Raw genomic sequence first — 24,170 nt, 5'->3', positions numbered from 1 at the left:
TCAATTACCTCCCCCTGGGTCCCTCCCAAAATACATGGGAATTCTGGGAGATACAATTCAAGTTGAGATTTGGATGGAGACACTGCCAAACCATATCAAGGAGTATGTAGAAATATAACAAATTATATATTAAATTAATTGAAGAAATCAAAATAATATCTATATTAAAATTGCAGCTTTTTAAAAACACATTTCAAGTACTACTTGGCCTTTAAAAAGAGAGAAATCTTGTCATTTGCAACAACATGGATGAATCTGGAAGATATTATGCTGAGTGAAATATGCCAGGCACAAAAAGACAAATACTGCCTGATCTTAATCATATGTTGAATCTAAAAGAAGGTGAACTCAAAGAATTAGAGAGTAGAACAATGGTCAACAGATGCTGTGGGGTGGAGGAGGAAATGGAGAATTGTTGATCAAAAGGTATAAAGTTTCAGATAGACAGGAGGACTAGGTTTATTGCAATTAGGATTACTATAGTCAAAATAATGTACTATATATTTCAAAATAAGAGTAAATTTCAGATGTCTCAGCATAGAAAATGATTAGTAAGTCCATTGAAGGATAAGTTAATCAGCTTAAGTAGATCATGCCACATCGATCCATATATCAAAATATCACATTGTACCCCATAAATGTGAACAACTGAAACTTGTTAGAAAAAAATACATATATGTAGTAATATGTAATAATTGGATACAATATTGGAAAATGATGTCAATACCCAATATGAATAAGGAATAGGATTAGCCCTTCAATTTCCTGGAGTAGTCTAGATAAACTTTTCTTTATAAAGATAGTAGGCTATAAAAAAAAGGAGAAGAGAATATGGGCACAAATGATATTCAAGTCTAGCCTGAATGTTCCAGAGACTCTCTGAAGGTAGAATAAGAAGATATCTGTGCTCAGGTACCATTCTCTGCTGAAGAAAACACATAGATATTTAATGCCATTTTTAAAAAACACATACCATCTACTTAATGAAGTACATTTACCTTAGATGGACTGGGAAACTTCAATAACATTGGAAGAGACCTCTCCTCTTGCAGATGGATCTCATTTTTGATAAATAGACTCTCCCCTAACCCAATTTAAAGTGTCCCAGCCCATCCACAGGTGTCTACCTGGCCCAGGAGCTGAGGGTGAGAGCGTGCTGCCCACAGAAAGGGGGACTTGCCACCCAGCGCTGAGCCTGTTCTCAGAAGCTGCAGTTTCCTTCCTCCATCCTGCCGTTGGCCTCAAATTGAGGAAGGAAAGTAGCCATTTGACTGCTGCTGTTTCCATTTCCAGCTCTATAAATTTAGCTACCAGACTTTTTGACCTGGCCATCTGAGGCCAGGCATAATATCTTCCAGATTCATCCATGATGTTGCAAATGACAAGATTTGTCTCTTTTTAAAGCCAAGTAGTACTTGATATGTGTTTTTAAAATGGCTACAATTTTAATACAGGTATTATTTTTATTTTCCCACTTAATTTAATACATAATTTGGCATATTTCTATATACTCTTGATATGATTTGGCTGTGTCCCCACCCAAACCTCAACTTGAATTTTTTCTCCCAGAATTCCCGTGTCAGGAACTTTCCATGTTTCTATTTTAGCTGTTTTGTGTTGAATCGAAGGCATTTCGGCACAGAAACTGAAATTCTCCAGAATGTCGGATTCTGGAAACTCCAAAGTTTAAGGATAAGTACAGAGCTCCTGACTTTTTCAAGTTCCCACCAGATTTTTAGGTTGAGTTTTTGTCCAACAAAGTGGTTCATGCTGCTCCAATTCCCATCTCCACCACCTACCTTCCTTCACTCATGCGACATTTGACTAACATTTACTAAGTATCTACTGTTTGTCAGGCACTCCTCTAGGCACTGGGACAACAGCACGAACAAAGCAAATAAAGGTATTTGCTTACCTTACTGTGGGAAGAAACAGAGCTTATAACCAAAATACATAAATAAAATAGTAAACTAGATGGTGATCCAATTATTTGAGAGGAAAAAAACAGGGAAAGAAAATGAGGGTATCAGGAGTAAAGATGATTGTTGCAATTTAGTAGATAGAATCACAAGAAATTGCCATTTTGGAGGTCAAATATTACTTTTGAACTACTGGCAATTTCATATGGTTCAATCTGCATTGGTTTTCTATTGTTGCATAACAAATTATCACACAGTGTTCTCAGCAAGCAATGCAGTGAGTGCAAAGATCCTCAGGCAGTTATATGCTTGGACTGCTGAAGAGAAGCCATGAGGTCTTAGTAGCTGGACTGGAGATGGAGTTGCAGGATTCAAAGTCAGACAGCACTGTGAGGGAAATAGATCACACAGGGCTCAGTAGACAAAGAAAAGGATTTGACTTTTACCTTGAGAGAATTGGGAACTCAATAAAGAATTTTGAGCAGATTTTGGCGTGATCTGACTTACAAACTAACAGGATTGCTTGCTGCTGTGTTGAGAACACATGAAGAGAGGCAATGGCAGAAATGGGGAGACCAATTAAGAATCAGCTTTTATAATCTAGGCAAGAAATGATGGTGGTTGGGACCTGGGTAGCAAAGAAGGTGGTGAGGAGTGACTGGATTAAGAGTACATTTGAAAGTAGGACTGAAAAGACTGCATGTAAGGTAAGAGAAAAGTCAAAAATGACTCTGCTATGTTTTGGATTTAGTCTTTCCCTGCACAAACTCATGCTGAAATTTGATTCTCAATGTGGCAGTGTGAGTCATATGGACTAGTGGGAGGTCTTTGGGTCACTGGGCGGGTGGGGGGGATACCTTCATGAATAGATTAATGGTCTCCCATGGAGGTGAGCACTTGCTTTCTCAGGAATGGGTTCGTTCCTGCAAAAGAAGTCCAAGAGGCCTTAATTGTTAAAGAGTGATATTAGAAACCAAGATCTGGGCACTAGGTGTGCTTATTGCTTCTGGGATATCATCATTCCTGGGCCCCCCGCCCCCAGCAGACAGGGCTAGGAAATATGTATATGTAAACTCACCCATGAACACATATCTATCTATCTATATCTATATATATTCAGTGAAACATAAGGTAATACTGACATCTCTGACCTTAACCCAGTACCACAGAGTTCATTCTAGCCTTCCTGTCTTGCTCATCTGTAACTTTACTCTCTGACAATGAGGAACCTGGTCCCACCAATGGAGATCATTCTTGACCTTGACAGAGCAATTTCTGTAGAACAGGGGAACTTAAAGCTTGGCTGGAATGGGTTTCGAAGATAATGAGAGAAGAAAAATTGGAGTCAACAACTATTTCCAAACAGTGGTTCCCAACATTCAGTATTCATCACAATCACAGGCAGGCTTGTTAAAGCACAGATTGCTGGGCCGACACTCAGAATTTTTGATTCAGTAGATTTGGAGTAAGGCCCAACAATATGTATTTCTTACAAGCTCCCAGGTGATGCTTATGCTTCTGGTCCTTATGCCACACTTTGAGAACCACCGGACTCATGGAATTTTACTTGCCAAGGAAGACAAAATGCAGCAATAGATAGAGGGTAAAGTGGATCAAGAGAAGGTTTTTTGGGGGGTGTGTGTGTGTGTGTGTCTGTGTCTGTGTCTGTGTGTCTGTGTGTGTGTGTGTGTGTGTGTAAGCAAGAGGTAACAGCAAATTTGTAATCTAATTAGAAGAGTCCAGTAAAGAGGAAAAGAATCGTGTTTCAAGAGATGGGGATAGTGGAAATGGTAGGGAATTGCTAGAGAAAGATCCTTAGGCTGGTGAGAGGAAAAATCCTTAAACTGGCACTGATTCTAGCTTAAGGATTTAAGCTAGAATCAGTGCTGAGAAAGGACAGCCTGAAAGAGCAGCATGTTCAATTCATTCTTAGTAACAAGAGGGAAAGCAGAGTATATCCGAACAAATGGAGGTAGATGAAGAGAGGTAGCACTGGGGCCTTATAAAGTGTTTTTTCATTGCCTCTCATTTCTCAATGAAAGAAAATGTAGTCATCCCCCGAGACAGAGGGTGGGGGAGGCAGCCTCAGAGTTTGGAGGTTAAAGAATGAAAAGAATCACCTAGGAGAAGGGAGAGTGAATAGATTAGAGAAATACAGAACGATTGCTGTGCAACAGTGTGGGCCTTCTTGGGGTGAGTGGTCAAGAAGTGAAAGTGAGAAAGGCATGTGTGGCTGTTTTTCTTCCAGCCTGGTTCAGCAGCACAGGAACAGGCGTGGAGTAAGAGCAGAGTTGGATTTGCGCAGGATGTGGTTTCACAGGGAAAGGCAATGAAGCAAGAGAGGAGCCAGAGACTTGGCTTGTTGACTATAATGAAAGCACTTTCCATTTCTGTTTGGCCTTAAGAAATATTTAGTAAAAAATACTTTCTACATTTATTTTTTCCTCTTATTGAAGCAACAATAATAACGCAATTTGGAAAGCTGTGACCATCATGGAAATATGTTTATGATACAGTTACTGAACAAAGGTAGGATACAAAACTGGGTCTATCCTGGGATTGCAAAAAAATAAAAATGATGAAAGAATGTGGACAATGATGAGTCCAGGGATGATTGAAAAAGGTTTTATTCATGTAGTGGTGAGATTGTGGAGGAATTTCTTTCTTATTTTTCTATTTATTTATGTTCGTTTAGGTCAGTAAATATTAACTGAGACTCTATTAATGCCCAACATTGTTCTAGGCTCCAAGAGCACCAACAAAAAAAAAAAAAAAAAGGAAGAAGATTCAGAAAAGAAGAAAGAGGAAGATGGGAAGAAGACGGTGGAGAAATAGGAGAAATTAGTTTTCTTTTTCACTTAAGAAGCCTACAGGCTAAGAATGATATTGCCATGCTCTGTTATTATACTAAAAATATTACCACAAATGTGGCAAATAGGATGTTCGTCTCTTTAACAGACTACATTAGTTAATATTCTTGTGGTTATAAGTAGCAGAATCCTACTAAAATTAAGTCAAGCAAAGAAAGAGATCTGATTATAAGGACTGGATCACAGAACCAAAGGGCAAGAAATAGTGGGACCCCAGAAGCAAGCTAGAAGCAGAGACCTGAACACAACTAGTCTCTCTGCCTCTCATCTCTACTCTGCTCTGAGTGTTACCTTCATTCTTTTCTCTTGCTGTGTACCAGCTCCCTCTCCTCCTCAGTCCATATGGCAGAAAATGATGACCTTGAATACCTTTACTTGTTACTCGTCCAGTAATTAGGAAATGAATGATCTTCTCTCTTCTCTCTCTCTCCTCTCTCCTTTCTCTCTCTCCTCTCTCTTTCTCTCTCTCTCTCCTTTCCCCCACCTCCCACCTCGCCATTCATAGCGTTGCCAGCAAAAGGGTCCAAAACAGGGATTTTGGTCACGTTTGGGTCAGATGTCCACCTCTAAACCATTTGAAAGTGACGAAAGGGCTGTGTTATTTTCTAAACATGGCTGCTGAGAGTTCCACCACTGTAAGCATGTGAAAAAAAATAGAGGCTATTCTAAAAAATAGCAAGGCTACTATCCCAGTAAGTATACATTCCTTCTCTTTTCTGCCCAACACACATACACTCTCTTCTGCTGCACATGAAATTCCAAGTAAGACCTTACTTAACATAATACAACCATCTTCTCCCCAGTGGCAAAGCCACACCCAGCTACTGCAACAAAAGGAGATTTCACAGAACCACTGCTCTTCATTCAGGATCTTCAGGTTATGTCCATTTTTTCTTTAGTGCAATTTCAGTCTGCTCCAGGTATGACCCTTTCTGATTTTACAACTGGCAAACAAAATGATAAATGTAATCAATGTAACCAAGTTCTACCCTATTATACAAATGTGGAGGAAACACAAAATAACTACCAAAAAAAAATCCAAATGGGTACTAGCCAAAAATATATATTTTACTCTTTTATTAGAGACAATAAACTACATGAAATGACTGGTGTATTTCATGGGTCACTGATAAGTTCCATTAGAGAGAACTCCGTTTAACATCCTCTGTCTCCATGACACAAATCTTTTCATCACCTTTAAAGTCCTAGGTCTGCTAAATGGTACTTCAGGGACAGGGCCATGACCATGCAGCTTGTTTCTTAGCAGAAACACTGAGGAATCTTCCTATCCCTGTTGTATCTAGTTCAGGACCTTGGTTTGGGGCCACACATGGGAAACTATTAATAGAATGTGGGGCAGGGCAACAAGGTGGCTTTCCCCTCAAATTTCATTGGACAATTGTCTCCGTACCTAAGGCTCAATTTTGGTCCAGGAACCTGCATCCATTAGTCCAACAGAGGACTTAGAAAAAGGGGCATCAGGCCGGGCATGGTGGCTTACACCTGTAATCCCAGCACTTTCGGAGGCCGAGGTGAGAGGATTATGAGGTCAGGAGTTCAAGACCAGCCTGACCAACATGGAGAAACCCATCTCTACTAAAAATACAAAATTAGCCTGGCATGGTGGCATGTACCTGTAATCCCAGCTACTCTGGAGGTTGAAGAAGGAGAATCACTTGAACCCAGGAGGCGGAGGTTGCAGTGAGCAGAGATCATGCCACTGCACTCCAGACTGAGTGACAGAGCAAGACTCCATCTCAAAAAAAAAAAGAAAGAAAGAAAGAAGGAAAAGAAAAGGGGGCATTAAGGAACCCAGGTCCTCTAAGATTTTTCTTCCTAATTGTAGTTCTCCAGTTTCCCCATAAAAACCTCAATCTTGGGAATAACAGAGAATCCAGCTATTATTATTTACCCAGATGTGATTTTCTAGCCCAGTCTCAGGTCACTGGCTACTAACAGGGAGGATGTTTCTTCCTTGTTACATCCTTGATCTGTAATTCTGTGTCTACTTTCATCCAGGCCCCTGGAACTGAAGTTTGCCACTGACTGCAACATCCCCCTGAGAACACAGAATGTAGCCTTGCTGCCTCAAGTTGAAATCATCCCTTAAATTCTGTTACTTACAATGCCTGCTCCCCAGGACCAAGTTCTCTATTAGTCAAGATTCTATTCATTGTATTTGAAAGACATCCTCTCAAAGAACTTAAGGAAAAAAAAAAAAAGGTTGTGAAAGAGAGAAACTATTGGTAGGAATGTAACCCAATTTCAATAAAAAACTAGAATCAAGGTTTTAGTCCTAATTAAATTTCTACATCCCATATGTACTCCTCCAGTCAGCTTCACTGATACCTCTTGGTGCAGAATGGTTTTCTCTATTTTTCAGGCAATATGATGTCAAATGTGGCTGCTGAAAGCTTCTGAGTTAATGGGTTACTGGGCCATGTGACTGGAGGAAAAACAGCTCTTTCTCAACCCCTAGTTGGTCAGATGGATCAAGCAAGGGTAGTTAGGAAGCCCAGCTCGCTCCTTATAAATGTGGGTAGGGAATTCTGCAACTATAAACTATGGAGAACAGAGGTGGGAGAGTTCTCATATTAAGAGAAGATATACTTATTCAATAAACACACAAAATTGTATGCCAGTGAATTAGATAGCTTAGGTAAAATACATTCCTAAAACGATGTAAACTACTGAAACTGATGAAAGAAGAAATAGACAAATTTGAATAAACCTATAACAAATAAAGAGATTGAATTTGTAGTTTTTAAACTTCCCACAAGGAAAAGTACAGGCTCAGATAGCTTCACTGATGAGTTTTTTCAAATGTTTGAGGAAGAATTAACACCAATTAGATTAGGTACAGAGGAAATGTACTTTAACACAATAAAGATCATATAGTTAACATAATATTCAACAGTGAAAAATTGACAGATTTTCCTCTGAATTTAGGGACAACACAAGGATGCCCACTTGCATCATTTCTTTTTAAAATAATACTGGAATTCCTAGCCAGAGGAGTTAGGCAAGAGAAAGAAATAAAATCATCCAAACAGAAAATAAAAAAGTAAAATTGTTTCTGTTTGCTGATGACATGATCAAATATATAGAAAATCCTAAAGGTTCCACCATAAAACTTCTAGACCTGATAAACAGATTTAGTAAAGTTGCAGGATACAAAAACAACATATGAAAATTGGTCATTTCTAAATACTAATAACAAAACTATTCAGAAAGGAAACAATTACATTTACAATAGTAACAAAAAAAAAATAAAAAACTTAGGGGTAAAGTTAACCAAGGAGATGAAAGACCTGTATACTGAAAACTATAAATCACTGATTAAATAATAGGAGGAAACACAAACAAATGAAAGATATTCCATGTTCATGAAGCAAAAGAATTAATATTGTTTAAAATGTCTATACTACCCAAAATTATCTATAGATTCAATTCAGTCTCTATCAAAATTCCAGTGTCAGCTTTCAGAAAAATGTAAAATATAATCCTTAAATTCATATGGAACTACAGAAGAACAAAGCTGGAGATGTCACACTCCCTGATTTCACAGTATGTTATAAAGCTATTGTAATCAAAACAGCGTGGTACTGGCATAAAAACAGAAACATCAACCAATGAAAGAGAATAGAAAGACCATAAATAAAATCACACATATACAGTCAATTGATTTTTGACATAGGTTCCAAGAACATACAATGGAAAAAGGATGACCTCTTCAACAAATGGTGCTAGGAAAACTAGATACCCACAAGCAAAAGAATAAAATTAGAACCTTATCTGACACCATGAACCAAAAACAACTCAAAATGAATTAAAGAATTAAACATAAAACCTGGAACTGTAAAACTACTAGACAAAAGCATAGGGAGATATCTCTACAACACTGGCTTGGGTGTGGTGGTTTTTTAAATACCACCCTGAAAGCTCAGGCAACAAAAGCAAAAATAGACAAATGTAATTGTATCAAACCAAAAAGCTTTGACACAGCAAAAGAAACAACAAGGCGAAGAGACATCTTTGCAACTATACATCTCATAAAGATTAATATTTAAAATACATAAGAAACTCAAATAGTGAGTTTCTCAATAGTAAGAAAAACAAAAACCCCAATTTAAAAATAGGAAAAGAATCTGAACAGACCCTTCTCAAAAGAAGACACACAAATGGCCAACAGGGCCATGAAAAAAAATGCTCAACATCACTAATTATCAGGGAAATAAAAATTAAAACCATAATGAGATATCATGTCACCCTTGTTAGAATGGCTTTTATCAAAAAGAGAAAAGATGACAAGTGTTGGTGAGGGTGCTGAGAAAAGGGAACCCATGTATGCTATCGGTGGAAATGTAAACTGGTATAGCCATTATGAAAAATGGTGTGCAGGTTGCTCAAAAAACTCAAAATAGAATTCTATAAAATTCAGTATTCTCATTACTGGGAACATATCCAAAGGAATTGAAATCAAAGTATCAAAAAGATAGCTGTACTCTCATACTCCCAATAGCCAAGATAAGGAATCAATCTGTGTTCACCAACAGACAAATGAATAAAGATAATGTATGTATACACAATGGAATACAATTCAGTCTGTAAAAAGAAAGAAATTCTGTCACTTGAAACAATATGGATGAATCTGGAGGACAGCATGCTAAGTGAAATAAGCCAGGCACAGAAAAACAAAGACTGCATGATCTCACTTATATATGGAATCTTTAAAAAGCTGAATTCATAGAAGTAGAGAGTAGAATGATGGCACCAGAGCCTAGGAGTATGGGGATCAAGGAATGAATGAGGAATTGCTGGTCAAAGGGTAAAAAGTTTCAGCTAGACAGGAACAATAAGTTTTCAAATCTATTACACAGAAGAGTGACTACAGTCAATAATGTATACTGCAAAATAACTAGGGGAAGAAATTTCAAATGTATTGCCACAAAAAATATCAAGTAAGGTGATGGTTATGTTAACTAGTTTAATTTAATCATTTCACATTATATACATATACTAAAATACCACAATGTACCCCATGAATGTATACAGTTATGATTTGTCAATTAAAAATAATATTGTCTTGGCACAGTGGCTCACACCTGTAATCCCAGCACTTTGTGAGGCCGAGGCATGCAGATCATGAGGTCAAGAGATTGAGATCATCCTGGCCAACATGGTGAAACCCCGTCTCTACTAAAAATACAAAAATTATCTGGGCATGGTGGTATGCACCTGTAGTCCCAGCTATTCGAGAGGCTAAGGCAGGAAGATCGCTTGAACCTGGGAGGCGGAGGTTACAGTGAGCCAAGATCGCACCATTGCACTCCAGCCTGGTGACGGAGAGAGACTCTGTCTCAAAAAAATTTTTTAATTTTTTAAAGGAAAAAACTTCAGAAAAAAACAAAGCATAATGGAAAACAAAAGTGTTATGGAAAGGGAAGATAGATCAAACAAGCATGGCAAATTGTTGAGGCTGGGTGCTAAAAACAAGAGGATTCATTATATTCTCATGCTTGTCTGAAACTTTTCATATTAAAGGTTTATTTTTTAAAGATTAAATGTTAAATAAATAAAACAAATTTTAAAATACTAAAAAAATTTAACTTTTGTACTTCAGTGGACACCATCAAAAAAGTGAAAAAGATAGCCCACAAAATGGAGAAAATATTGGCAAATTACTCCTGTTAAGGAAATTGTATACCAAGTATATAAAGAACTATTACAACTCAATAATAAAAAGGCAACCCAATTTTAAAATGGGCAAAGGATTTGAATAGACAGTCCTCCAAAGATACACAAATGACCAATAAGCACATGAAGAGATGCTCAACTTCCATAATCACTGAGGAAATGAAAATCAAAACAGCAACAAGATTCACTTCTCACCCACTGGGATGGCTATAATCAGACAGATAATACCAAGTATTGTCAAGGATGTGGAGTAAGTGGAACCCTAATACACTGCTGATAGGAACGTAAAATGGTGTGGCTGCTTTGAGAAATTGTTTGGCAGTTCCCCAAAAGGTTAAACATACACTTACCATATGATTCAATAATTCCATTCCTAGGCATATATACAACAAAAGTAAAAGCATATGTCCACACAAAAACCTGTGCACAAGTGTTCATAGAAGCATTCAAAATAGCCACAAAAAAAGCGGAAACCCAAATGTTTGTCAACTGATTAAGGGATAAATAAAATGTGGCATACTCATACAATAGGATATTATCTGGCAATAGAGAAAAAATGAGGTGTGTAGATATGCTAAGTGAAAGAAATTAATCCCAAAAGACCACATATTGTATGAATTTATTTAAGTGAAAGGTCCAAAATAGCTGGCAGAGTGGTTGGGGAGAGATGGGTACAAGGTTTCATTTGGGGATGATGAAAATGTTCTAAACTTGATGGCGGAGATGGTTGCATAACTCTGTGAATACACCAAAACCATTTACTTATACACATTTAATTGTCTGGTATACAAATTATATCTCAATAGGTTGTTGTAAGTAATAAAAAGTAATCTCCTTCTTTTTCTTTAGAAACAGGATCTCACTCTGTCACCCACGCTGGAGTACAGTGGCACAATCATAGCCCATACAGACTGGAACTCCTGGGCTCAAGAGATCCTCCCACCTCCACCTCCCAAAGCACTGGGATTGCAGGTGTGAGTCATGGCGTCCAGCCGAAAAGCAATATCTTAATCAAGTCTCGAGAAATACCCAGATCAGAAAATGTTGCAATTGGAAGAATTACAGGTTTAGTGAAAATATATTCAGTGGATTTTCAAGAGAACTTCCAATTCTTAAATTCAGTTAATTAAAGTGATATTATTTAGTTTAAAGGGATTTAGAGTATATTTGCTCTTAAACTTGCTTTATTAGGGAACTTAGTATCTGTTTTACTGTGGATGTTTTAATAAAGAAAGATCTTTTTATTTTAAATTCTTGGTGTAAGAAAAGGTAGTAACTACCATTATACTTAAATACTTCCAAATCACCAACTTGCACATATAACAGTGTGCTCTAATTGCAATCTTGGATGAGGTATAAAACTCTCCATAGTGGAATCTGTTAACCTAAACAAGCAAAAACACAACAAAAGTTACTCACTTTGTATGTCCTTGATAATAAGTGTAATGCAAATTTAGAAGAAGAATGAAATATTGGTGAGATGCTATATTTTTACTTCAAAGCCCTGGAATTAGCACTTGGAGAGGTTCCCAAACATTTATGATGTCAGTGGCTCTGTTCTCAAACTGAAGTGCAATTTGAGTGAAGCAGCTGGGGAAATTTTTCAAACACATCCAGATAATCAATTTCAAGACGCTGCAATTTGGGATCGATAAGCCTATAGCCTCTTGAACATGAAGCACATCTCACTCATAATGAATCAATGTGTTTTAAAAACTGAAGTTATTCCACTAAACACAAGCCCTCTTCAGGTGATATTGAAGGTCTTCACTATCCATGACTTACAACTCATTTCCAGAGCCAAGAGTTGTATTTTCCATCCTAAATTATTCTGTAAGCTTTCCAGTCTCTTCTATTTTTGAGAATTTGCTTTAGAAAAACCATTGTTTCCTATTTTTACTGTCTTTTCTGCACACAAATTTATTCTGGTAAAAATTTAGGTTGCTTCAAAAAAAAAATAACATGCTGACTATATTTCATTATTTCATTTTGGAAAACTTTAGTGTTAAGAATGTCTCCCTACTCACACTTCATTCCTCTAAACATAGAGCCAGGCATGTCCCGTTCCTGCCAGCAGAGGGAGAAGGAGAAGCCCTTTCTAGCAAAATTATCAGCAATTTGTAATGCAAAAGCCTTCCCCCAGCCACCTCCAATTTTCTCACAATACTGTACTGGGCACATTTCTATTATATTTTTTCCAAAGGAAAGTACATGTTTACCATTTTACTCAAAGTATAATTAGAAGTGCATTACCAAATCCATCAGACACACTTCAGTTTACATCTTGCTTTCAGTAGCATTAGATAAAAATCCCTTATTGAAAAAAAATTTTCTGAGACACGGTCTCACTCTGTAGCCCAGGCCAAAGTGTCGTGGCCCAATCAGGGCTCACTGCAGCCTCAACCTCCCAGGCTCAAGCAATCCTCCCACCTCAGCCTCCCAAGTAGCTGGGACTACAGGTGCAAGCCACCACGGCCAGCTAATTTTTGTATGTTTTGTAGAGACAGGGTCTCACTATGTTGCCCAGGCTTGTCTCAAACTCCTGGGCTGAATTAATCCACCTGCCTTGGCCTCTCAAAGTGCTGAAATTACAAGCATGAGCCACTGCAGCCAGTGGAAACTTTTTCTTGTCTTCCCTGAACCTACCTGATCCTGGTTTTCCTCCTGCCTCTCTGGCTTTGCCTCTGCAGTCTCTTTTGATAGTGACTCCTCTTCTGCCTAATTTCCAAGTGTTTGGTTCCATAGGGTCTATTTAAAATGAGTCTTTTAACCTCCCTGGATTACCATCATCATTCTTTACCTTCTCCTCCTCTCTTCCCTGTCTCAACCAGGAGCATTTTCACTTCTTATATTCTTTCCACATCCAATCAGCCTCCTTCCTAGTCTTCACTCTTTCATCTCCATTGAGTTTAGAGTGAAGAAGTCCAGCAAAGGGGGTGTTTGTATTGTCATTCCATCTCTCACCTCCCCTTTCAGCTACTCAGCTTCTTCCACAGAGAAACTTGTCATGGACAGAAAGTTTCATTTCTTGAAACCTGTGTCTTATGAGATTTCAAGCAAATTTCACTTTGCTTTTAAAATTGTGCCATACCTCTTGTAATTATCTTTGAGAAGCTATAAGAGGGAGAACTAGCCCTCCTCTCAGGGGATAAGGGTGCAGGCTCAGGAGCCCAAATGCCTGAGTTCTAGTCCAGGCTTTGCACCCATTGCTGTGGGACTTGATCTCTCTGTGCAATAGTTGTCTGATCCGCGAAACAGATTGATAATAATACAAATGAGGTGTCACACAGTAAGTGTAGCTCTGATCATTATAATAGACCTCTATTATTGAATTAAGTAAATAAAGTCTCACAGGAGCTTGAAAGACATGAAGGACAGAGGCAGCCAGGGAACAAGAATAAAGCATTTCCATTCACCTTTCGTTTAGGTCCGAGGTTTCTTAAACTAGAGCCTCATTAAAACCCTAGGAACATCACTTTCCTCATTTGGAGCTTCTCAGGGAGACAGGCAACTCCTGAGTCCTACTCTGTCTAGGTTGTAAACTTTGTGGGGGATGGGAGCAGCCGGGCCAGCAGAGCAGGATTGCCAGGGAGCCAGGAAACCCCCAGTGCAGCCCTACGGGATGACAGCCACAGCTCAGCCTCATTCCATATGAAGTGGAGCCTGCTCAGCCAGGAAAACAAGGTGCTTCCTGCAGCAAAGCAAGCAGCCAGGACCGAAGGCCTTAGGACCCAAAGAACACCACCAGAAAGGGGGCAGTCTTGGAAGAAATTCTAAATATAATGCAGCAACAGAAACTGTTATTTGCCTACTCTGACATTCATTGTTTCTTCCTCTCTATTCACACAATCCCGCTTTTTACCTGGGCACATTGCTAACTATGGAGAGTGCATTTCCTGGGATCCTTTGAGGTTGGCTGTGGCTATGCATCTAAACTTTAACCAATACAGGGTAAGCAGCAGTGAGTTTACACTCACCTCTCTTCTTCCTTCCTGCTGCCTGGAATGCAGACATGATGACCGGAGCTCCAAGCAGCCATCTTGGGCCAAGAAACCTGAGCCATGCAGAGAGGCAAAGAGACAGGAACGTGAGTGCCCTATGATTCTGTGCAACTACCATCCACAGAACTGCCTACTTTCAGAGTTCTTTCTGCAAGTGAGAAATAAACTTCCAACTTATTTAAGCTACTGTTACTTTTTGGTGTTCTGATACATGCAAACCAATGTAATCCCAAATGATGCAGAAATTCCACACAAGTATTATCTAATAAGTTTTTTTTTAAGTTTATGAGTGTACAGCATAATCAGGGAAACTAAATACTTCATATTGGCTCCTTAGAAAGGGCTAGTGAATATCCCAAGTGAAAAATGAGAGATAAAGAGGTACTTTACATAATAATAAAAGAATAATGTCCACAGGAAGATTTTTTTAATCTTAAATTTGTGTCCACTTAATATGATAGCTTCAAATTATGTAAAGCAAAAAGCAACTAAATCGGAAAGAAAGAGAGACAAATCCACAATCAAAGTTGGAGATTTTGGCTGAATACAGTGGCTCACACCTGTAATCCCAACACTTTGGGAGGCCACGGTGGGTGGATCACTTGAGGTCAGGAGTTTGAGACCAGCCTGGCCAACATGGTGAAACCCCATCTCTACTAAATATACAAAAATTAGCCAGGTATGGTGGTGCGCGCCTGTAATCCCAGCTACTTGGGAGCGTGAGGCAGGAGAATCACTCGAACCTGGGAGGCAGAGGTTGCAGTGAGCCAAGATTGTGCTACTGCACTCCAACCTGTGCAAAAAAAAAGGAAAAAAAAAGGTTGGAGATTTTAACAACCTCTCCTCTCTTAGAATAATAACTGTTATGGATTCAATGCTATCCCCATTAAGCTACCAATGACCTTCTTCACAGAACTGGAAAAAACCACCTTAAACTTCATATGGAACCAAAAGAGAGCCTGCATAGTCAAGTCAATTCTAAGCAAAAAGAACAAAGCGGGAGGCATCACACTACCGGACATCAAACTATACTACAAGGCTACAGTAATCAAAACAGCATGGTACTGGTACCAAAACAGAGATATAGACCAATGGAACAGAACAGAGGCGTCCGAGGCAACACAACATATCTACAACCATCCAATCTTTGACCAACCTGATAAAAACAAGCAATGGGGAAAGGATTCCCTGTTCAATAAGTGGTGTTGGGAAAACTGGCTAGCCATATGCAGAAAGCAGAAACTTGACCCCTTCCTGACACCTTACACTAAAATTGACTCCAGATGGATTAAAGACTTAAACATAAGACCTAACACCATAAAAACACTAGAAGGAAACCTAGGCAAAACCATTCAGGACATAGGCGTAGGCAAGGACTTCATGACCAAAACACCAAATGCATTGGCAACAAAAGCCAAAATAGACAAATGGGACCTAATCAAGCTCCACAGCTTCTGCATGGCGAAAGAAACAGTCAATAGAGTGAATCAGCAACCAACAGAATGGGAAAGAATTTTTGCAGCCTACCCATCTGACAAAGGGCTGATATCCAGAATTTACAACAAACTAAAACAGATTTACAAGAAAAAAACAAACAAGCCCATTCAAAAATGGGCGAAGGATATGAACAGATACTTTACAAAAGAAGACATACATGAGGCCAACAAGCATATGAAAAAATGCTCATCATCACTGGTCATTAGAGAAATGCAAATCAAAACTACATTGAGATACCATCTCACGCCAGTTAGAATGGCGATCATTAAAAAATCTGGAGACAACAGATGCTGGAGAGGATGTGGAGAAATAGGAACACTCTTACACTGTTGGTGGGAGTGTAAATTAGTTCAACCATTGTGGAAGACAGTGTGGCGATTCCTCAAGGACCTAGAAATAGAAATTCCATTTGACCCAGCAATCCCATTACTGGGTATATATCCAAAGGATTATAAATCATTCTACTATAAGGACACATGCACACGAATGTTCATTGCAGCACAGTTTACAATAGCAAAGACCTGGAACCAACCCAAATGCCCATCGATGATAGACTGGACAGGAAAAATGTGGCACATATACACCATGGAATATTATGCAGCCATCAAAAATGACGAGTTTGCGTCCTTTGTAGGGACATAGATGAACCTGGAAACCATCATTCTCAGCAAACTGACACAAGAACACAAAATCAAACATTGCATTATCTCACTCATAGGCGGGTATTGAATAATGGGAACACATGGACACAGGGAGGGGAGCACTATACACTGGGGTCTGTTGGGGGGCAGTAGGGGGCACAGCGTGGGGTGGGGAGTTGGGGAGGGATAGGATGGGGAGAAATGCCAGATATAGGTGAAGGGGAGGAAGGCAGCAAATCACACTGCCACGTACGCACCTATGCAACAACCTTGCATGTTTTTCACATGTACCCCAAAACCTAAAATGCAATTAAAAAAATAATAATAATAATAACTGTTATGAGCTGAATTGTGCCCCCCACCAAAATTTATATGTTGAAGTCCTAATCCCCACTCAGTCCTGCAGAGTGCAACTGTATTCCATATTTGAAGACAGAGCTTTTAAAGAATTAATTCAACTAAATGAGGTCATTAGGGTAGGCCTAATCCAAGTTTCATGTCCTTTTGGCCTCACCTCTGGGTCACAAGTTCTGCGCAAACTCCAACCAGCTTTATGTAGGTGTATCTGACAGTAGCTCACCTCCCCTATGCCAGGAGCCTTTCACTCCCTGCCCAAGGGCTCCTCTGCTAATGCCACAGCGTGAGACACTCACTGGACATTCATACATGCAGCCCTGAAGTGCAAAGGAATTGACACTCTCTGAACAGCCCTTGACCAATGGAAAACAGAAAACAGAGCCCAATGTGCTTCCCTGGAGATAGTTCTGGGGCACCTTCCGTTGTTCTTAGCCAGGGGTGGTGACCAACATGATAAGGCAGCATGCATTGGCACTCCCTCATTCCCTGCTTCACTCCCCAGTCCTTCACCCCTGCTCCAGGGATCACATTCCCAAATCAGCTGCTCAGACTCAAGCCCAGGCTCAGGCTCTGCTTTTAAGGGGACCCAGGAGCATGGGCCAGGACAGCATGTGATCTGTCAAGGTGTCAAGGTACCTTTTTTGATAAAAAGATACCAGACGCACACAGTCTGTATCTGCTCTTAGCCAGTCACACCAACTCTCCTGCTCAAGGTGTCTGCTCAAAGACAGTTTTGAAGGCTGAGGCTGGAATCTTATCCGCCCCTGGATATGAAGTGTTGTCCTCATAGACATCCTGAAGTCTGTCCCTTCCTCCATGAGCAACCTGACCTCCAGTTCAAGCCTTACCACCCAGAGCAGGGACCAGGGGACATATTATTTTGTCCCTTTGCAGACTGTCTCCAGTGAGCCCTCCTTGTGCCTCCTGCCACTGCCTGCTGCTAAGGGATGCTTAACACAGAGCCTATGAAAATTGCTATTGAGTCATCTGTGATGAGGAAATAGATGTCCTCAACATCTCACAGTGTTCCCTATGTAAGGTCCAATGGGGGAAACTTCTCAGGTCACAGAGGCAGGAATGGATATGCTCTTCTGAGAATCCTTTTTGGGTTTACCTTACAATAAATGATCGTGTTTTCCCCTCTGCACTAGCTGCTAGGGGGCCTGCAGCCACAGCAACCCAACAGGGTTATTGAAATGTGCTCTGCGCCCTCACTCCACCCCTGGGCTTCATCTTATTCTCCTCATTGTGCTTTCTTTTATCCAATTTTCTCAACTATTCTGTCTTCTTATACATAACCTTGGAAGCTGCCACAAGTCCTCTTTAAGGATCTATATAAGGCATAAATAATTAAGAAGGGATATGAATGAGGGAGGAAGACCACTGAGATAGAGTGCAAAAAAATAAAGGCTGAATAGACATTACTCCAAAGATGATATACGAGTAGCCAACAAGCATATGACAAGATGCTCAGTATCACTAATCAATGGAAAAATGCAAAATAAAACCACAACATCACCCTACACACATATGCACGTCTACTATTAAAAACCAAAAACAAAATAACAAGTGTTGGTGAGGATATGGAGAAACTGGAACCCGTGTGTGCTGTTGGTGGAAATGTAAAATGGTGTCATTGCTATGGAAAACAGTATGGCACTTCTTTAAAACACTAAAAATAGAATTACCGTATCATCTAGCAATCCCACATCTAGGTATATACTCAAAATAATTGAAAGTAGGGTCTCAAAGAGATATTTGCAGCCAGGCGCAGTGGCTCAGGCTTGTAATCTCAACACTTTAGGAAGCCAAGGCAGGCAGATCACATAAGGTCAGAAGTTCAAGACCAGCCTGGCCAAAATGGTGAAACCCTGTCTCTACTAAAAATACCAAAAAATGAGCCAGGCATAGTGGTGCACACCTATAGTCCTAGCTACTAGGGAGGCTGAGGCAGAAGAATTGCTTGACCCTGGAAGGCAGAGGTTGCAGTGAGCCTAGATCATGCCACTCCACTCCAGCCTGGGCAACGGAGTGAGGGACTCCATCTCAAAAAAAAAAAAAGAGAGAGAGAGAGAGGGAGAGATTTGCACACCCACGTCAAGAGGTGGAAGCAACCCAACTGTCCATCAACAGATGAATGGATAAACAAAATGTGGTACATACATATGAGGGAATATTATTTAGCCTTAAAAAGGAAAGAAACTGTAACATGTGACAACATGGATGAACGCTGAGGACATTCTACTAAGTGAAATAAGCCAGTCACAAAAAGACAAATACCATAAGACACCACTTATACGAAGTATCTAAAGTTGTCAAATTTATAGACACAAAAACTAGAAGGGTGGTTGCCAGTAGTTAGAAGGATGGAAAAATGAGAATTGTTGTTTAATGGGTTTCAGATTTACAAGATGAAAGAGTCTGGAGATTGGTTATACAACAATGTGAATGTACTTAACACTACTGAACTGTACACTCAAATGGTTAAGATGATAAATTTCTTGATATATTTAATCACAATTTTTTTAAGTAAAGGTAAGAAAGACAAGCTTATTCTTTCACAATTTTGCCCAGCGTACATCCTGATATCAAGTTGAAAGGAGCTGACGGTTTCATTTGGAATCTGTCTCATCCCCACCCCAGCCTTTCAGGGGAGATAGGGAGTATTTTACATCCAATCAGTCAGAGTAAAAATAATCACCTAGCTCGGAGGTAAATAAATAGTCAGGATTTGAACAAGGAATCCTTTCACTTGGATAATTATTCTTAAGTGTGCTTTTTCCTAAGTAGGATTGCCCCAAAACTGTAACTATTCTTCTTGAATATGTAATCAGAACCACATTTGTGAACTTTTTTTCTTTCAACTTCTCTCTCAACATCTACTCCCTTGTTCTAATCTGCTTATGACAACGTACCTCCCACAAGCAACTAAAGAAGCAAGAATGTCAAGCAAAGTGTTTTATATTAAGGATCCAGATTACTGAACAGACTGTGTCACTAAAGCATGTTAATAGTGTAAGCAGAGTGGAATATAGGTTAGTGAGTCAACGCTTTTCTAGTTCATCAGAAGCCAAGCAATCTTTTCAGATGATTCATGTCTTATTCCCTTTTGTTCAGTCTTGGCTAAGTGATTATTTCTTTTTCTCCCAACCTAAAGGCCATGCTAATGGGAGGTTTCCATGCCATAGTTTTTGAACTTTTATATGACGTTAAAACAAAGATAAGTTTCATTCAGATGTCTGCTGTTTATGTCACATGATAGAATCTGGAGCTAAATCAAGAAATGAAATCAAGTATAAATGTATAAAGTGAGTTTTCTGTGAAATTAAAAAGTGAAGAATGGCTTGATACACCCAGCACATCACCTCACACCCAAGTGTAAGAACTGAGCTAAATTTAAGTCGTGATCACTTAATAACTTGCCCTGTGACCCTGGGAAACCATTTGACTTTCATCTTATTTTTCCTACCCATAAAATTTCTATGAATAAGACACACTTCTGATTTAAGACATACAATGCTGTTCAAAGGAAAGATGAACCAGGAACTCTCAAAAGCCTTAAAGTTGCTGTGCAATAGACCGGCAGGCTGGGAAAAGCCTCATTAACCAGTTCTGCAACCATGGCAGTCAAGATGTCTTCTCCATTTCAGCCCATGGTGGGGAAAGATTCCATTTCATTCATGTGGGGCAGTGTTTATACAAATGGTCCACATGCACAGGTGGTGTCCAATGGTCTATCAAGCAGTATTTGATAGTTTAGCCATTTCACAGGAAAATGTGATCAAACAATTTTGTTTACACAGATCTTAGAAATTTGAAATGGAATATTAAATTCTGTTGACTTTCACAGACATCATATTACATCCTTAATAGTCATTAAGGATGTGACTTTTTCTATATTTCTAAAAGTTGTATGGACCAGGCATGGTGGCTCACACCTGTAATCCTAGCACTTTGGGAGACCAGGGTGAGTGGATCACTTGAGGTCAGGTGTTTGAGACCAACCTGGCCAAAATAGTGAAACCTGTTCTCTACTAAAAATTGAAAGATTATGAGGCAGCAATTAATAGCCTACCAACCGAACAAAAGCCCAGGTCCAGAAGGGTTCACAGCTGAATTCTACCAGATATACAAAGCGGAGCAGGTACCACTCCTTCTGAAACTCTTCCAAACAATCCAAAAGGAGGGAATCCTTCCCAAATCATTTTATGAGACCAACATCATCCTGATACCAAAACCCGACAGACACCGTCTCTCTCTGTCACCCAGGCTGGAGTTCAGTGGCATGATCTTGGCTCATTGCAACTTCTGCCTCCCGGGTTCAAGCAATTCTCCTGCCTCAACCTCCAAGTAGCTGGAATTACAGGAGTGCACCACCATGCCCAGCTAATTTTTGTATTTTTAACAGAGGCGAGGTTTTACCATGATGGCCAGGCTGGTCTCGATCTCCTGGCCTCAAGTGATTCACCCACCTCGGCCTCCCAAAGTTCTTGAATTACAGGCATGAACCACCACACCTGGCCAACTGAAAGATTGTTATCCACATGTTTCTTCAAACTTTGTATGAAGGGCCTATAAAAGGAACAAAATTGAGAAATACTATATAGAGCTTAGCAAACTAGGTCACAGGGAACACTCATTTATCCACGAGATGGACCAACATGTTTTGCACTAAAATACTACAATGACAATTCATATTTTACAAATCCACATAATAATAATGTTTATAGATAGAATTTTCTCAAGATGATGTTTTTCTTCCATACATTTTCTAAATTTTTTGACACCTGCCAATCTTGTCTGCAAATGAGCATCACTAGTAAATGAATAAAACAATAACCTGATAACAAAATAATATTTCCTAAATATTTTAATCATGTATTTTCTCAAATATGTATAAGTATAAAACATTTTTCTCTGGTAAAATTATTCCTAGTTGACATGACAGAAATAAATGTCACTGTATTTTAGTGTATTCTATAAAAATGCCATGACTTCTAGTTTCACTTAAAAAAATTATTCTAGAAATTATGCCAGGCAAAAATCTTATCCATCTCCTGGGCAAAAAGAAAATACTATAAATAAAGTAACAAAGGATAAATTGGGAGGAAATCACAAACAAATATACGAAGAGGTTTTTATAACTCAGTGAGAAAAAAATGAACCAACAGAAAAAATGAAGGACATGAATAGGTATTATTACCCAGCTACAAATACACAAGTGTTCAGTGATTCCTGTAACAGAAAATAGTGAACTCGACAGAGCAATGGTGATGGTTCCTTAGAGTCTTTCATGGCTTATGGTAAATACCTACTGAGCTCGCTCAGTTCCTTCTCACTCTAAATCCACATCCACCATGCAATCTTCTGATTTCTATATTGTTTTCTCAGGTTTGTGGAACCTGAAATTAGATGATTTGGATTGTAAGTCACAAATGCATAAATTATCTCTGAGACTTATACATCAATCTTATATTAAAATAACACTTTGTACAGATTTTTTTTTTTTTTTTTTTTTTGAGACAAGAGTCTTGCTCTGTCACCAGGCACCAGGCTGCAGTGCAGTGGTGCGATCTCGGCTCACTGCTGCAACCTCTGCCTCCTGGGTTCAAGCAACTCTCCTGCCTCAGCCTCCCAAGTAGCTGGGATTACAGGCGTGCACCACCATGCCCAGCTAATTTTTGTATTTTTAGTAGAGATAGGGTTTCACCATGTTGGCCAGGATGGTCTCAATCTCTTGACCTCGTGATCCGCCCTCCTCAGCCTCCCAAAGTGCTGGGATTACAGGCGTGAGCCACCACGCCCAGCCGTATAGATATTTTTAGACAACAAAATACTTCTATCTATTGTGAGTCTAGTTTTGAATCACTTCTCTAGGCCTGAACAACCCTACATAGGCTGGTAGAAATCAAGTTTATAGACTTCCAAAGCCAAGAATCAAAACTTTTACATGTTGACTTCAAAGATATAAAAACCACTAACCATTAAAAAATGACTGATAAATTGGACTTCATTGCAATTATATGTAAAGACATATACAAGAGTGTTTATAGTACTGTTATTTTCATTAAAACCCCAAACTAGAAGCATCTGAAATGTCCATCAAGAGTAAAATGGTGCCAGGCATGGTGGCTCACCCCTGTAATTCCAACACTTTCGAAGGCTGAGGTGGGAGGATCACTTGAGCTCAAGAGTTCAAGACCAGCCTGGGCAACACAGCCAAACCTCATCTCTATTAAAAATTTTAAAAATTAGCCTGGCATGGTGGCCCATGCCTATAGTCCCAGCTACTCAGGAGGCTGAAGCAGGAGGACTGCTTAAGAGCAGAAGTTGGAGGCTTCAGTGAACTATGATCATGCCACTGCACTCCAGCCTGCACAACAGGGCAAGACCCTATCTAAAAAAAAAAAAAAAAAAAAAAAAAGTAAAATGGATAAATTGAGGCATAGTCATACAGTGAAATGCTACACAACAACAAAAAAGAAGCCATTGGCCAAGCGTGGTGGCTCACTCCTGTAATCCCAGCATTTGGGGAGAACGAGATGGGCAGATCACTTGAAGTCAGAAGTTCGAGGCCAACATGGTTAAACCCTGTCTCCAGTAAAAATACAAAAATTAGCCAGGCATGGTGGCACATGCTTTTAATCCCAACTACTTGGGAGTGTGAGGCACGAGAATTTCTTGAACCTGGGAGGTGGAAGTTGCAGTGAGCCAAGATCGCACCATTGCACTCCAGTCTGGGTGACAGAATGAGACTCCATCTCAAAAAGAAAAGAAAAGAAAAGAAAAAGAAACCATTGCAACTCACAGCAACAAGGACAACACAATGTTGATCAAAAGACAGCAATTTCTAAAGATTTCTCTTATATATTCCCCAAAACAGATAAAAATCAATCTGCTGTAAGTCAGAATAGAGGCAATCTTTTGGGAGGTAACAGCTTGGAGAGGGGGCATAAGGCAGCCCATTGGAGGTCTAGAAAGGTGCTATGTCATGATCTGAGTAGTGGTTACAGGGCTACATCCACATACAGATTTTCATTGAGTTGAGGAGGAGAGAAGTGGAAGACTTGGCCCTAGACAGAAGAAGCAGGACAGAGAGGGTGGGACAGAGAGAGGGATGCACTCAGTTTGGTGGAAAGAAGCGAGGTGTTTTTTTGTTTTTTTGTTTTTTTGTTTTTTTTTGTCTCT

At 39.5% G+C, this 24,170-nt stretch overlaps 1 long non-coding RNA gene across 3 annotated transcripts in view; it reads right to left on the bottom strand.

Moving 5' to 3' along the window:
• The window catches only part of LOC105730744 (uncharacterized), a 66,435-nt gene that overhangs the window by 25,463 nt on the left and 16,802 nt on the right, over positions 1 to 24,170 (bottom strand). For 2 of the 3 annotated variants that reach the window (XR_002479461.2, XR_001110563.2), the window contains exons 2-3: positions 22,298 to 22,384; positions 14,464 to 14,540 (exon numbers count right to left, since the gene is read on the bottom strand). This is a non-coding gene — a long non-coding RNA (uncharacterized LOC105730744). Of the gene's footprint in view, positions 1 to 14,463; positions 14,541 to 21,443; positions 21,555 to 22,297; positions 22,385 to 24,170 lie in introns of those variants that run through there. The other variant, XR_001110562.3, reaches the window with a different exon arrangement.

The sequence above is a fragment of the Aotus nancymaae genome, unplaced genomic scaffold (assembly GCF_030222135.1).
Source record: "Aotus nancymaae isolate 86718 unplaced genomic scaffold, 86718_ANA_hifiasm-v0.15.2.pri h1tg000041l, whole genome shotgun sequence".
Classification (NCBI taxonomy): domain Eukaryota; kingdom Metazoa; phylum Chordata; class Mammalia; order Primates; family Aotidae; genus Aotus; species Aotus nancymaae.
Note: the sequence above shows the minus strand (reverse complement) of the source record. Positions and strands in the feature narration are given on the sequence as shown.